The sequence below is a fragment of the Xenopus tropicalis genome, chromosome 7, assembly GCF_000004195.4.
Source record: "Xenopus tropicalis strain Nigerian chromosome 7, UCB_Xtro_10.0, whole genome shotgun sequence".
Taxonomy (NCBI): Eukaryota; Metazoa; Chordata; class Amphibia; order Anura; family Pipidae; genus Xenopus; species Xenopus tropicalis.
Genome location: NC_030683.2, coordinates 42,189,359 through 42,203,667, shown reverse-complemented (window position 1 = coordinate 42,203,667; position 14,309 = coordinate 42,189,359). Strand labels below are relative to the sequence as shown.

Sequence of the window (14,309 nt, the reverse complement as noted above, 5' to 3'; positions counted from 1 at the left end):
CTATACCATTGTAATTTTAGTAACACTGTAACAATATAAAAATTCTTTGTCTAAATTTAGTCTAACAAACTAAAGTTGTTCAGCAACTTTTTCCACATTTATTAATTTTGATTAATACCTATAATGAGGTAAAAGTGTCAAATCATTAAAATCCCAGAGTGTGACCTTGTTCCTCTCTGTACCCTAGTTCTGCTGCTACACCAATAATAATGTGTTAACCCTTACAGCCATACGCCTGGTCACATATGTCTGTGGTGGCATTCGTGACAATTGGTGGCTAAGAGCTTTGGGATATTTTTGTTTTTAGAGCATTAGTGCTTGGTTTATCTAATTAACCCTTACACTAAAGGACTGCATCCTTGTGGGGACCTCCATTCTCTTGTGTCTTTGACTCTTAACTTGTTGCAACTGTATTTATTGTTATACTTTGTATTTATCTATTATCTTAATAACCCCGTTTGTATTAATTTATTCTACTGTACAGCGCTGCGTACATAAGTAGAGCTTTATAAATAAAGATATACATACATACAATAAATACAATAGATTCAGGGACACTCCTATTTAGCCCCCCGGTTATTTCCTCAGTTTAGCACATTTCTGACTGATTCCAGGTCCTAGAAGGCAAGGCTCTGCACATGTTAATCAGCAGAAAAATCTGTGTGACTCCGCAGCACATTGTTTCCGCCACACGTGTGCTATAATCGCTTTTATTTCTCAATTTGACACATAATTAACTAATTAACCCAGCTCAAATTACCACTGCAAAATGGCTTACTCCTGCATGCTAATGTGGAGCTTCAGTAAAGTAGAGCAAACATTAAGCAACTCCTGCAGCCCATCAGAAGTAGGGCAGGACTACAACTCCCAGAATCCAAGACAAACACAAAATACTGGTACTGTACTCTTAAGATATTAAGCTGCAAGAGACCTTATATACATAACTGTTTAATATAACTAGGCAAAGTGTGCTAGGAGCCAATGTATAGAAAAAAAGTTTTAGAAATGCCAATCATTCCATAAATAAACACGTTTATGGCTTTCCCAGCCAAATAAAGTAAAATGGACTTCTGGCAGCAGCAGCAGCCCTGAACTACGAAATGATGGAATGAAAGCAATGCCAGATTTACAGTAGCAAAAGGCAGAGTTGTTTTGATGACAGCACTGCTCCTCAGTATGCCTGTGTAAGTACATACAGTCCATCTGAGTCGGTGGGTGCAGCTATACCAGTTGTCACTAATACCTTATTTCCAGATGTCCAGTTGTTCATTCAGTTTCCTCCGTGCTCCACAAACAGGGCTCAGATGAAATGTGAAAACCAGGAAATGTGATCACAGCTCATTTCAAAGGGTTTAAAAGCTGGTTGTGCATCTCAGCAAAATCCATAGAGGAGCCTACAGCGGTGACACCACAGTGCCAAGTATCACACAAGTTTCTGTAAAAGGAAGAGTGGAGGGGGCTGGGCTGGAAGGTAACAAATCCCTTTCAGAATGGTGTTTTCCCTGCTGAAGGCTGAGCACGTTGAATTAGAAAGAGGCTGTGCCGGAGCAACATATTTCCCTTCATAATAGCCTTGACTGTCTGTGGGCTGGAGGATGTGGGGGAGGGACTACAGAACCATCGGCACAACTCTCTGCCAATCAAAGGCTGCAAGCTCCTGGCAACAGAAGCTGCATGTAGGAGCACACAGGAGGCTACCTACAAAAATACTGCCAGGACCGTCCAGTCACTGCTGGTAACATGGCAGCAACAATTAGCAGAGGACAATGCTACACAGTAGCAGCTGCACTGCACTCAAGGAAGACTTCTAGGCACACAGATTCTTTTTATTCACTTTATCCACACAGGAAAACAGATGCCATATTAATCTATAATTTAATTACTGACTAGTACAACACAAATTAATCCTTCATGTAAGGGAATGAGTGCATCAGAAATTAGCTCAAGAGAGACTTGTTGGCCATTTTTTACTTTTAAGGCCACATGGGGCTGATTCTCGACCTCTGGATAAACACAGAGAATCAGCCCCTGCACTCTGAACAGCTTTTTCATGTGCCTGAACCTGGAGCCATTGCACCAAGCAGGGTGGAAGCACATTGAGCAGATTTCAGTGCAAAAATGCTAACTTACGTGCTTTGCCGCTGAAATCAACTCACTTTGCCTGGACCTGGCCTGATGCAGTGGCTCCAGGTGCAGGCACATCCAAAAGCTGATCGGAGCTGATTGTCAGCCTGAGGATAAATGCATCCCTGTGTGGCTTAGGGCCTTGTTACATGGAGCGCTGAACAAAAATTTTTTAGCATCTTTAGCTAATTTATGAATGCAGTGCAGTGCAATATCTGGATGCAAATTACATTTTTACTCATAAGGTCCCTTACACACTGCAACGCACTGCATTTTTTGACACATGATTAGAATACAAGAGAATATAAGGTTGTGTTTGGAACTCACCACAACACATTTAAAAAATTCATATAAACGCAATATGTGTTTTTACGTGCTTAGCATGTGTTTGTAAATGCTTAAAAAAGGGCCCATGTGTAAGAGACCTAAAGTAGAATTTATTCCCAAAAAATTCTAGTGTACCTGCGGCCACTCTCAAGAGTTGTGTTTGCTTCAACTGTCTCCAGTGTGTTAAAACAAATGCAAAATGAAGTGCATTATTCCAGTTGAAGTTGTGGTTAATATTTTGGGAAATTATAAAACATTTAGCTAGCTGTGTTAAAATAGAATTTGTTTGGATAGCATTATAATGGAATTACCAGGGTGTCATTTATTATGCGCAGGGGAGAGTACAAAGTGCAAACAAGGAGCACAATTAACCATGTTTTTTGCACTTTGTGCCAAGTACTGCACCTTGAAAAAAGTGCCCTGTGGCAGGCGGACAGGACAAGGTTGCTCTGCGTCCATCTGCCTTAAACTCTGCACCAAGCACCAGAATCCCATTCCAGCAATAGAGGCAGAGCATTGCCAGACACAAAAGTGAGCACTTAGGGTTGCTCTTTTTGCTTGTGTTGCCTTGACATCTCACAAACGGCATCCTTTTGCAGAACTACAACTCTCATTATCTCTCAGTAGCCTAGCAGGACTGCTCCAGTATTACTTTTATACCGAACATCTATAAAATATGTTGCATGGCTGATAGCAATCAGCTCAGAAGTACACTTTACATTTTTTTGTGCAGTCATGTGGTAATCAAATAAACTAATTACTAATCAGAGCTGTAGCATGTGTACATTATTGGCATCCAGTTACAAGAATAAGATTTGGCTAATAGGGAACACTTAAAAATGCATCTCCCATGTAATAGCAGTGTTTAAAGGAGAGGGAAAGCTATGATCACTGGGAGGGGTGCCAAGATGTTAGGTACCCCCCAAATGATTCTACTCACTTACCTAATACTCTGGGTTGGTGCCCCTGTTAGCAGAAAGCTGCACCGGCTTGGGGTACCTGCGAGCAAGTTATCTACTTCCTGCTCGCAGGAAAGGTTTTTTCTTTGTGATCCCAGGCCAGTACAGAGAAAAAGCCATTTTTTTGTTAAAGGGCATGTCAACCCCAAAAATTATTTTTTGCATAATGAAAGAAAACATAATTCTAAGCAACTTTCCAATATGAAATAATTAAAAAATTTGTAACGCTTTAAACGTTATTTGTAAATGTAATTGCTATTGAAAGCTGCATTTGCTGAACTCCTGGTTGTTACATTTTAAACAATGTTGCAAAGGTCTTGCTTCTCCAGCAATACAGGTCTGTCAGTCTGCTGCCTTGGGTTACATTGTTTCAACAGTCTGAGCCCCCAGGGCAGAGAATAGAAAGGACAGGCAAACACTGTTTCTAATAGCAATTATAAATACAAATAACTCAAAAACCATTACAAAATTGTAATAAATGTATATTGCAAAGCTGCTTAGAATTTTGGTTTCTTTTGTTAGGCAAAAAATTATATTTTGCGTTGCCTTGTCCTTTCAGCCTACTGTGTATGCACAAGCAGTGTGAAGACAGGAGAAGGAAGAGGATCACTCACTTGCTGGTACCCCAGGCCAGTGCAGTTTTCTGCTAATAGGAGCACCAAAATGTTAATACCTTTTCTTCTTCTTCAAGATCTGGACAGGAAAGGAAATGCAGTTCTGCACAAATTCAGATTTATAAAGAGTATGCAGTAATTCTACTAAATAAAAATAGCACAGATCTGAGATAATGGAGAAGAATAATTATAGCCAATCATATTTACTAGCAGACACAAATTGCCTCTTTAACTATACTTCAGGGACACACTGTGGCAGTGTTTTAGGGAAAAGTACATTGTTTGAGTACTGGACTTGATGTAATTAAAAATAATATCACAACAATGCCTAACTAATCCCCCAGCATTATATGAGAAGCCACTGTTAAAGTCTCAGATGCTCAACAGGATACTCTTTTTCAAGACAGGGAGTAAAGTGGTATAACTGCAGGGTTGATAGAAGTTTTCATTACATACACTATGGGTGTCCAATTATTGGTCCATTAGCTGTTGTTAAATTGCAACTCTCTCCATAAATGACAGGCATGGGGCTTGGGGACTGGGGACTTTTTGCATGGTGGACTGCAGAAGGTAATTACCAAGAGGTTACCTCTTAGGTTAAATGTTATATTCACAGAAAATCACTTAAATTGTAAGCTCTTGTGAACAAATTCAGTTCTGTACTGACATAGCTTTCACTGCAAACACAGGATCAGAAAACAACTATAATTCCAGCATCAAGCTCTTGATACCAAAACCTTAAAAGGGATGCACCTCAAGGAGGTTGCACTCTAATAGGAAGGAAGTGAGTAATGACGAAACCCAGTATAAATGTTCTTTGTGTTACTTGCTGTGTGAAAACAATGTAAAGGAGGAAATACATGTTGTAATACTAGGGGTGCACCACCTCCCACACCTTTCCTCCCGGGTTACTTCTTTTGCATGCACCCACAGTGCAGTACATGGTATGTGCATGAGAAGATGATTTTAAGGAAGTATTACAGAAACATGCAAATCTAAGCATGTGGGTAGTTCAGCTTTGCTCACACCTAATGGTAAATCAAAATATAACAAATTAACATAATCTGCTCGTGTCAGCTGTTGTGAAATTTCCTTTGCCTAGTAATTCCTACAAGACTTCATACCGCAAACATGTTAGTAATGTCACGAGTTATTGAAACGACAACCATCTGACACAATTCAAGCTTGTCATTTATATTATCAATACCATAACACAAGGATGCTCAGCTTTTGCCAGTGAGTGTTCTAATTTTTGTAGTTATTGCATCAAGTCTATGACCTCAAACATTAGACTGCCATGGAATTTATTACTTCCCTGCATTGCATGAAACCTCAAAAAATAATTATTTAATGAAAATGTGGACAGTGCTAGGCTGCTGTGATCTATTGGTCATCGGTTTTAGATTTACATATAGGTCACAAACCACACATTATGCCTGTGGTCCCCAACCTTTCTTAAGCTGGCCATATGCACACTGATAATATCATACGAAACCTCGTTTCGTACGATATTCGGTGCGTGTATGACAAGTTGGCGAGGCGACCGATATCGCAGGAGGCTGCTGATATCGGTGGACTCGCCGATCGGGCGGGTTAAAAGATTTTGATCGGGCGCCATAGAAGGCGCCTGAGCAAAATCTGCCTTCAGGGCTGAATCGGCAGAAGGAGGTAGAAATCCTATTGTTTCTACCTCCATATCTGTCGTTTCAGCCCTGAACGTTAGGGGCGGATTGGAACAATCTTTCGTGTGCCCGATGGTCGCGCGAAAGATCGAAAATCGCCACGTGTGTGGCCACCTTTACTTGTGAGCCACAGTCAAATGTAAAAAGACTTGGAGAGCAACACAATCATCATAAAAGTCAATGGAGGTGACAAATAAAGGCTAAAATTGGCTATTTGGCAACCTCTATGCACAGGAGGCTACTATCAGGAGGTTTTATTTAGTAGTAAATCTTGTTTTTATTCAATCAAAACATTCCACCAAGTCAGGAATTCAAAAATAACTACCTGGTTTGGGGACAATGAGAGCAATATCAAAGGGGTTGGTGAGCTACATGTTGCTCATGAGCCACTGGTTTGGGATCACTGCATTATGCACTCCTGCTTGCATGTTATCATTGTTATTTTTTCCTGTGCTCCTGTTCTCCAATTACATATTCAAATAACATCTATTACTTTGAATAGTGCTTACTTTTTAATCTTGCACAAAAAGCTGTCCTTGATCCCTGTAAAAAATATGGTCTCATTGTGATCATATATAGTCTGATCTGGTACACTCTCTGACCTAGAAACTACGGCTCCTCTTAACTTCATCTACACTGGCTGACATGGTGCATCATCTGATGAACATTTGAAACCTGCCAAATCAGGTTTGAGGATCAGCAGGCCCTGATAACTCACAGATAATGGGCACTCACCAACTCTTATCTGGCCCACCTTTAAGCTAATGACCAGTAGATCCCAGTGGTACCAAAGGCATACCATAAATTTGTGGCCTGGGTTTTCTTAGAATGATGATCATGCACAAAACAATAGAGAAGCAATCTTACCCAGACTAGGGTCATAAAATCCCATGGTGGGTAGTGGAGCTCTAGATGGACAGTCAGGTACAAAACTATATAATATGTTTTTACTTTGGTCACATGCCTTGTAAGACCAGAGGGAGAAACTTCTTACAGTGTTTCATTAGCACAATGCTAAATATCAGGCAATAAAAATAATCTTTGTTCCAGGAAATTCCTGCCTTTATGATTCCCATGCTTGTAATTCAATTAGTATAGAACACAGCAATCCTAAGGTCAGCTTAGGTCTTCCTTTCTAATTGTGCTCAAACCAACGCACATGCAGTTCACACGTCTCACTAATCTTGATTTGGGCATCATGTGCTCACAACGTTCTAATAAATGTAAATAGTATTCATCCTTCAGTGACAGTTGCATTATTTGCTATGAACCAAGCCTTAGAACCAATAAGCTACTACTTTGGAAAAGTTGTGTATAATTCTCCCACTTTTCTATTTCATTAGAAGGAGTTGTGAGAGAGATGAGCTGGAGTGAGAGGACTAGAGGAATATAGAATAGAATGCAATGAGGATCTGTAATATTTACACCTCGGTGGTAAGTAACATTTTTGCAGTGTATGCCTTGAAGGATGCTAAGATTATTCTAAAATGCTTTTCATTTGGAAGGCCTATGCACTCAGGTTTTACCAATGGCAATAATATAGCAATACCAGCTGTCAAGAACCTAACGGCCAGTGCCATATATTTTACGTTTTTAAGGACTTTTTTTGATGTATTACATACTACATGTTGCCTGGCAAGGTGTTCTGGCTCACACTAGAGTACTAGAGTCATTTATTTTTACCCAAGAAGCAAATACAAGTGGGCTAAGTGGTACCAAATTACACCCTTAGTGATTATGCATAGAGCATTGTGCTCTGCAGCTTGCCTTGCAATGGCACAAAAGCTTGGTGGTTGTGCAGGGATCGCTCACCTGCCCCTATAAATATAGTACTTTTAAAATCTATGGTAAATGGGGGCATGCATGCCTGAGCAGATTGTGGAGTTAGCCCTGGGACAAATTTTTAACTGGGGCCCATAAGCATCTAAATACAGGAATAGCATTCATTTTGAAAAATACTGACACCTGTATTTAAATAATGGCTCTATATATAAGGCTGATACACATCAAATGGCCAGTCAAAGATGGTGTGCCAATAATGTCACTTTTATAGAGCTCTAGGTACCCAGTTCTTAGTTGCTGCGTTATCATGCACACTCTCATAAAGCAATCATATAGCAATCTGGTTCATGTAGCCCATGTTCTGCTAGGGTGGTGAAAGGAGTGGTCTTGTTAGGCAATAAGAACCACAAGTGCTGCACCTGTTCATTGTTTCTCTGTATGCTAGACATAGAGTAATACATTCATTCCAGCATCTGCAACAGCAATATCATATAATAAAAGTTATCAAAGCCAGGAAAATTGTCCGCTTCCATGAATAATCATTTCAGTTATTAACAAGTAATAACAACACTGCTTATTTGGCAGGATTGTTTGGCTGAAAGTGGGTTAAATGAGATTGTAACAGACATGGGCCATCTGCAAAAGACATCAAACTACATTACAACCTTGCTCTATTACACTCATAGGACTACACAGCTCACATCAGTCCAAGAAGGTTTATTTGGCTATTAATCTATTTATTTTGACTCACTTCCTCCCCAGAGGCTGTCTGTTTTGAAATGTGTGTCCATGCTCCTTCCTCCTTATCAGGGCAATCAGATTAACAGGAAGTAAAAATGAGCGGTGTTCAGAGAGGTGGGAATGACACAAAGTGGAGAAGACACAAAATAAGTGCAAGCATTTCCTCTTGTGGGCTCACAACACTTTGGTTGTTCTCCTCTTTCTACTGTTCACAAAAACCCATCACGACAGGTTGTAAGACAAAAAAGTGTTGCTTAAAGGACATCCCCAAAAAGCAACTTTCCAATATCAATTTGTTAAAAATTATTAACGCTTTAAAAGTTATTTGTAAACATAGTTTCTATAGAAAGCAGCATTTGCTAAACTCCTGGTTGTTACTTTTTAAACAATGTTGCAGGCTCCTCCAGCAAGACAGGGCTGTCAATCTGCTGGCTTGTGTAACATTGTTTCAAACGCCAGAGCCACCAGGGCAGAGAATAGAAAGGACAGGCAGACACTGCTTTTAATAGCAGTTATATATACAAATAACTAAAAAAAACATTGCAAATATGTAATAAATGTATATTGCAAAGTTGCTTAGAATAAAGTTTTTTTTATTAGGAAAAACATTTTTTGGGGGGTTGACATGTCCTTTAAATGTACCTTCATCTGGGCTTAGCTTCACCTTACCTACTTTCAGTTTTGGAAACATAATTTTCAGGTAAAGCTTATTGTCATATTAAAACAAAGAGATACAATTCAAACTATTTAAAAGCCTCTTTTAGTTACTTACAATCTTTGTAAATCACCTTTGCCAATTTCCACAAATGAACCCAATTTTATGATTCTTTTTAATTAGAAATATAAATAAAAAATATTCATGGCACTTTTACCTCCTGTTTTGTAAAGCACTATGCTACTATTGGGATCTACAGCTACAAGAAGAAAGATCTTAAATGAGAATTAAACCCTAAGAACAACGCTAGGGGGGCACATTTATCAAAGTACGACAGGTACGAAATACAAAATATTCGTATTTGGTCATACTGTGCATATTTCCTGCAACTTTTTCGTACAAAATTTGTGCAACAAAATCGTATTGTCGCACCAAATACGAAAGTTTCGGATTCATTCAAGCTTTAGTATCGTGACTTTCCTTGGGCCAGGTTGGAGCTGCAGAGTGCCATTGAGTCCTATGGGAGGCTTCCGAAATCATGCACAGAAGGATCAAAGTTGGAAAGGTTTTCCTGCCGTTTACAATTGTTCGATATGAAAATTTCGTGACTTTCGGATCGCCAATACAATATTATCGTGACTATTCCGATTTTTTCATAAGCATTTTCAGGATTCGAACTCGTACTCTGATGAATGTGCCCCTAGGTCTCCTCCAGAGACCTCTTTCACCTGTCCTGACCCATACTACTAGGAACTCAGAAAACTCAGCTCTCCCTTTTCCTGGCTAACAGGTCAGTGCCATTAGGCAGTGTTTGGCTGCTACGGTACTCCTAGGAAGAACCAAAGCAATCAAAACACCATCACCAGCAGCCACGATTTTCCCTGAGAGAGCTACTGCAATCAAAGGCATTTCTGTGTCAATACCCTAAACCAGGGATCCCCATCCAGATATAAAAAAGTGTTGGTGAGCCACAGAAGCATGAAAAATGTTCTTTGGGGATGCCAAATAAGGGATGTGATTGGCTAATTGCTAGCCCCGTGCGGACTGCTAGTCTGCAGGAGGTTCTGCTTGAGGCAAAACTGTGTCTCTGTGCTCCCAAAACTTGCCTCAATGAGCACCTACTTTGAGACCACTGGGAGCAACATCAAAGGGGGTGGAGGGCAACATATTGCTCACCAGCCACTGGTTGGGGATCCCTGACCTGAACAGAGATGCATTCTGTTTCTTTTGCTGCTACTGTTGATTTATGGCCTGCTAATTCCCTAAAGGTGGCCATACACGCACCGATATTATCGTACGAAACCTCGTTTCGTACGATAATCGGTGCATGTATGGCATGTCGGCGAGTCGACCGATATCGCAGGAAGCTGCTGATATCGGACGACTCGCCGATCGGACCAGTTTGAAAATTTTGATCGGGCGCCATAGAAGGCGCCTGACCAAAATTCTCCTTTCAGAGCTGAATCGGCAGAAGGAGGTAGAAATCCTATTGTTTCTACCTCCTTACCTGCCGATTCAGCCCTGAATGGTGTGTGGCGGATCTTACGATGTTTCGTGCGACCGATGGTCGTACAAAACATCGTCAGATCGCCACGTGTATGGCCACCTTTAATCAGATATCACCACAGTGCATATCACAATCTCCTAGATCTCTTGTAATTCCCAAATAATTACAATAACCATGAGACAATTTACCAGATGATTTTAAAGATTAAAGAATAATGATATTCCTATGCTAAGCCAAGACTGATTCTTACTAAAGCACATTAAAGCTGAGGGGAAAAAATGGCCAATTAAGTAAGTCTTACTGATCCATTTATTAGGGTTATCCTCAATTAGGTATGAGTGATTCATTCCATCAGATTATACAGATTATTAATGACCTCTCTGCAGTCAAGAAAACAAAAAAAAATCCTACCCAGGACACATCATAGAGATTAGGTGTATTTTAGGTTGTTAGAACACACTGGTGTGAAATGCTGTGCTACTAATTAGAATCTTTTTGTGGATTTCTGAAGCATTTTAAGAAAATCCACTCAAACTTTTAGATGTAAGTTTGGTTGCCTGTTAGATTCTGTGTTCCTTCTTTCTTTTCATGGGAAAACTGTTATGTACTGTGCCAATAAAGGTTAAATAGGTCATAATCTGATGACCAGCAGATTGCAGCAGCCCAGTATTGACCTTACGTTACTTGGAAAATTAGTGTTGTTCCTTTGAAAACAAAAATTTGCAACTTATTAGGCACCGGTAGCATCAACTGGCATTTTTTGTGAAGGCACCTGCCTCTGCTTCTACCTCAAGGTCTGCCCCAACCTTGTCTGCCTTAATAGAACAGAGGCTTCTAGGACTGTGCACTTCTGTAGAGTTACCACTCAACATATGGCGCTTCTATAAATAATGTTATATTACAACAAGGTAGGTTGGGGAAGACTTTGGAAAACATTTGTAATTTTGTAGATATTTGGCTTCCTCGCACATTTTATGTAAAAATTGTGCTATGCTGTGCCTAGAGACATTGATTATAGTGAGGTGTCACTTTTTGTCCGCATCACACCCTCACTGCAACTCCACCTAGTAATTTAAAATTGTATAGTGGTGAGCACAACTTTCCATTTTACTATAGTTCATACAGAAGCAGAGGCCAGATCCATATTCTAGCCCTTATTATTTCAACTTCAACCAGATGATCTCCATGAAAGTTGTAGATAAAATGCCTAAAGAAATACAGGTATGGGTTTATTTAAAGGGGAATGATTATGAATGGCTCAGTACTGACAGGCAGCTTGTGATCTGAGCAGAGAGGAGTGGGAGTGGTCCAGCCATTCTTGACTAACATCTAAAATTCAACCCCCACCTGCCCATCTTTCCTATCTGATAGAAAACCATGGAAAGAAGGTCTAAAAATTCAACTCACCCAAACATTGTCTTGGACTTTCTGTCTCACTCACTTGACAACCACATTATTTCTTGGTTATTTATGAGAAAAACACGAAAGAAGCTACATATCACTTTTTCGCTTCGCTTTTTTTAAACAACAGCAATCAATTTGGCGCAAAGGCCCAGCAATTTGAAACATACATGCCAAGTGAGCTGGCAGGTGATGTTGGGAGTTGTAGGTGAACAATAACTTTAGGGCATCCACTTGCACATTCCCATCAAACTACAGCTTGCCTTTTGTATTACTAATAAATGTTATAGGAACAATAACTTGCCTTACTGTTTTTATCAATACCATGAAAGGGGACTATTGCATACCTCCCAACATTTGAAAAATGTAAAGAGGGACAAAAATAAATGCAGCAGCAAAAATTTTCCTACCATGCCCATTTTTGTGACCACACACCCTAAATACCACTCACATTTTACAAATTTTATCAGGTTATTTAAAGTTTGAACATATTTCTGGGGGTTTTGGGGTCTTGTTTTATGTGTTATTACAGTTTTGTTAAAAAAGGTGAAATTGCTCTTTAAGATGCAAATCTCAGTTCCCTCAAGAGACCTGTTTAGCTTATTAGTTACAATTGTATCTAAGTGCAGGTGTAGCTTGTTGAGTTTCTGGGCTCTCTGCCAAAAGCTACTTTTTAATTAAGTTTGTAAAACATTGTATATTTTTTAAAGTTCAAAGGGAAATGAGGGATTTTGCAGTAAGAATCCAGGATTGTGGGCTGAGCTGTCAAAATCGGGACTGTCCTGCGAAAATCGGGGCAGATGGGAGGTATGCTTATTGCCTGCAAAAATCAATAGGACTAAAAGTGATGATGAAACTGTAATCAAACACTGCTGAAACATCTTAGCTTCTGGTAAAAATGCAGTGTCTTGTACAGTCTGATTCCCCTAACCTGTCCTTTAGTACTTTTCTTTCCAACAGTTTGTTCTTGCCAGAGATTATTATGGGGTGTGTTGCTATTGTAGTTTTTAAAGGAACTAAGGATATCCCTGTCATTAACCTTTCTTTTCAGAAATGCTCAGTAGTGTCTATTGGTGCAAAGGTCTCTTTCAGTTCCTCTTGAAAATGCCTTAGCACATTCTCATTAAAGTGATACTGACACCAAAAAACTACTCTTCAAAATATTAATGTACATAAAAAGTTACCTATAAGTCATGTTGATCATTTTTCGCTGATAGGGCTGCTTTTGTAAGTAATTGTTACTTGAAATTCCCTAAACCTGACTGTTTGCCAACCCGACTGTCCCTTCTCAGTCTGTCAGTTATAGCTACAAATGCTAACGGACTCCTGCTGCACAAATATGGCCGGCCCCATATCAGATAGTTAATGTAAAAGCATCATGCAAATACTTTTAAGACAAACTTATAAATAGCATGCAAAGACAACATTATGATATATGTAAAAAAGGTTTAATTTTTGGTGTCAATATCTCTTTAAGATCTAAGGCTGATGCCACACCAGGCGTAGGGCTGATTTTTTCGGCAAGCGGAAAAACGCTTGCCGAAAATTCAGCCCTACGTCTGCTACTTGTGCCTGCACCCGAATGAATGGGATACGCTCGGGTACAGGCACATGTAGCCAATATACGCACGAAAACGCGAGACTTTGCATTCTCTCGCGTTTTCGTGCGTATATCGGCTACATGTGCCTGCACCCGAGCGTATCCCATTCATTCGGGTGCAGGCACAAGTAGCAGGCGTAGGGCTGAATTTTCGGCAAGCGTTTTTCCGCTTGCCGAAAAAATCAGCCCTACGCCTGGTGTGGCATCAGCCTAAGATGCACAAACATGACTTTCCGAATATCATTTGTTCCCAGCATGTCACCTCAAGTCAGTAAATCTAATGGACAAGTAAAAACTACTTGATCCTGTTCACATTTGCATTTAAACCTTTCAACTACATAGCTCCTCTCATTGTCAGCATTTTTATAAAAAAAAAAAAGTTAATTATGGGCAAATGCAAAGAGGTTGGGCAGTGGCAGGTTGGGCATAAGATTAGAAAAGTCACTTCACCTAAGGTAAATATACCCTGCAGAACAAAAATATATATGTTTATATATATTTTTTCAACAAGGGGAGCAGTACTGCCAAACTTTTTTCAAAGCAAAGTAAAAATTTAAAAATTTGCTTGTGCTTTTAAGGGGTAGTTCACCTTTAAATTCATTTTTAGCATGACATAGCCATTAATATTCTGAGACAATCTCCAACTGATTTTCATTATTTACTTTTGTGGTTTATTCAGTTATTTAGATTTTTGTCCAGCAGCTTGCCAATTTGCAATTTCAGCAGCTATCTGGTTGCTATGGTCGTTTACCTTAGCAACCAGGTAGTGGTGTGAATGAGAAACTGGAATATGAATAGAACAGGGGCTGAACAGTAAGATAAGGAATAAAAAGTAATGGTAATCATAAAATTGTAAGTTTACAGAGCATTTTTTATGCTGTTAGGGTCACTGACACCATTTAAAAGCTTGAAAGATG

General features: G+C 39.6%; 1 protein-coding gene across 4 annotated transcripts in view; it reads right to left on the bottom strand.

Annotated features, from left to right (window-relative positions):
* pald1 (phosphatase domain containing paladin 1) overlaps positions 1-14,309 on the bottom strand; it is a 125,413-nt gene that overhangs the window by 96,120 nt on the left and 14,984 nt on the right. The window contains exon 1 of one of the 4 annotated variants that reach the window (XM_012966396.3): positions 1,244-1,687. The gene's annotated coding sequence lies outside the window, so the exon portion shown is untranslated. 4 annotated transcript variants of the gene reach the window in all.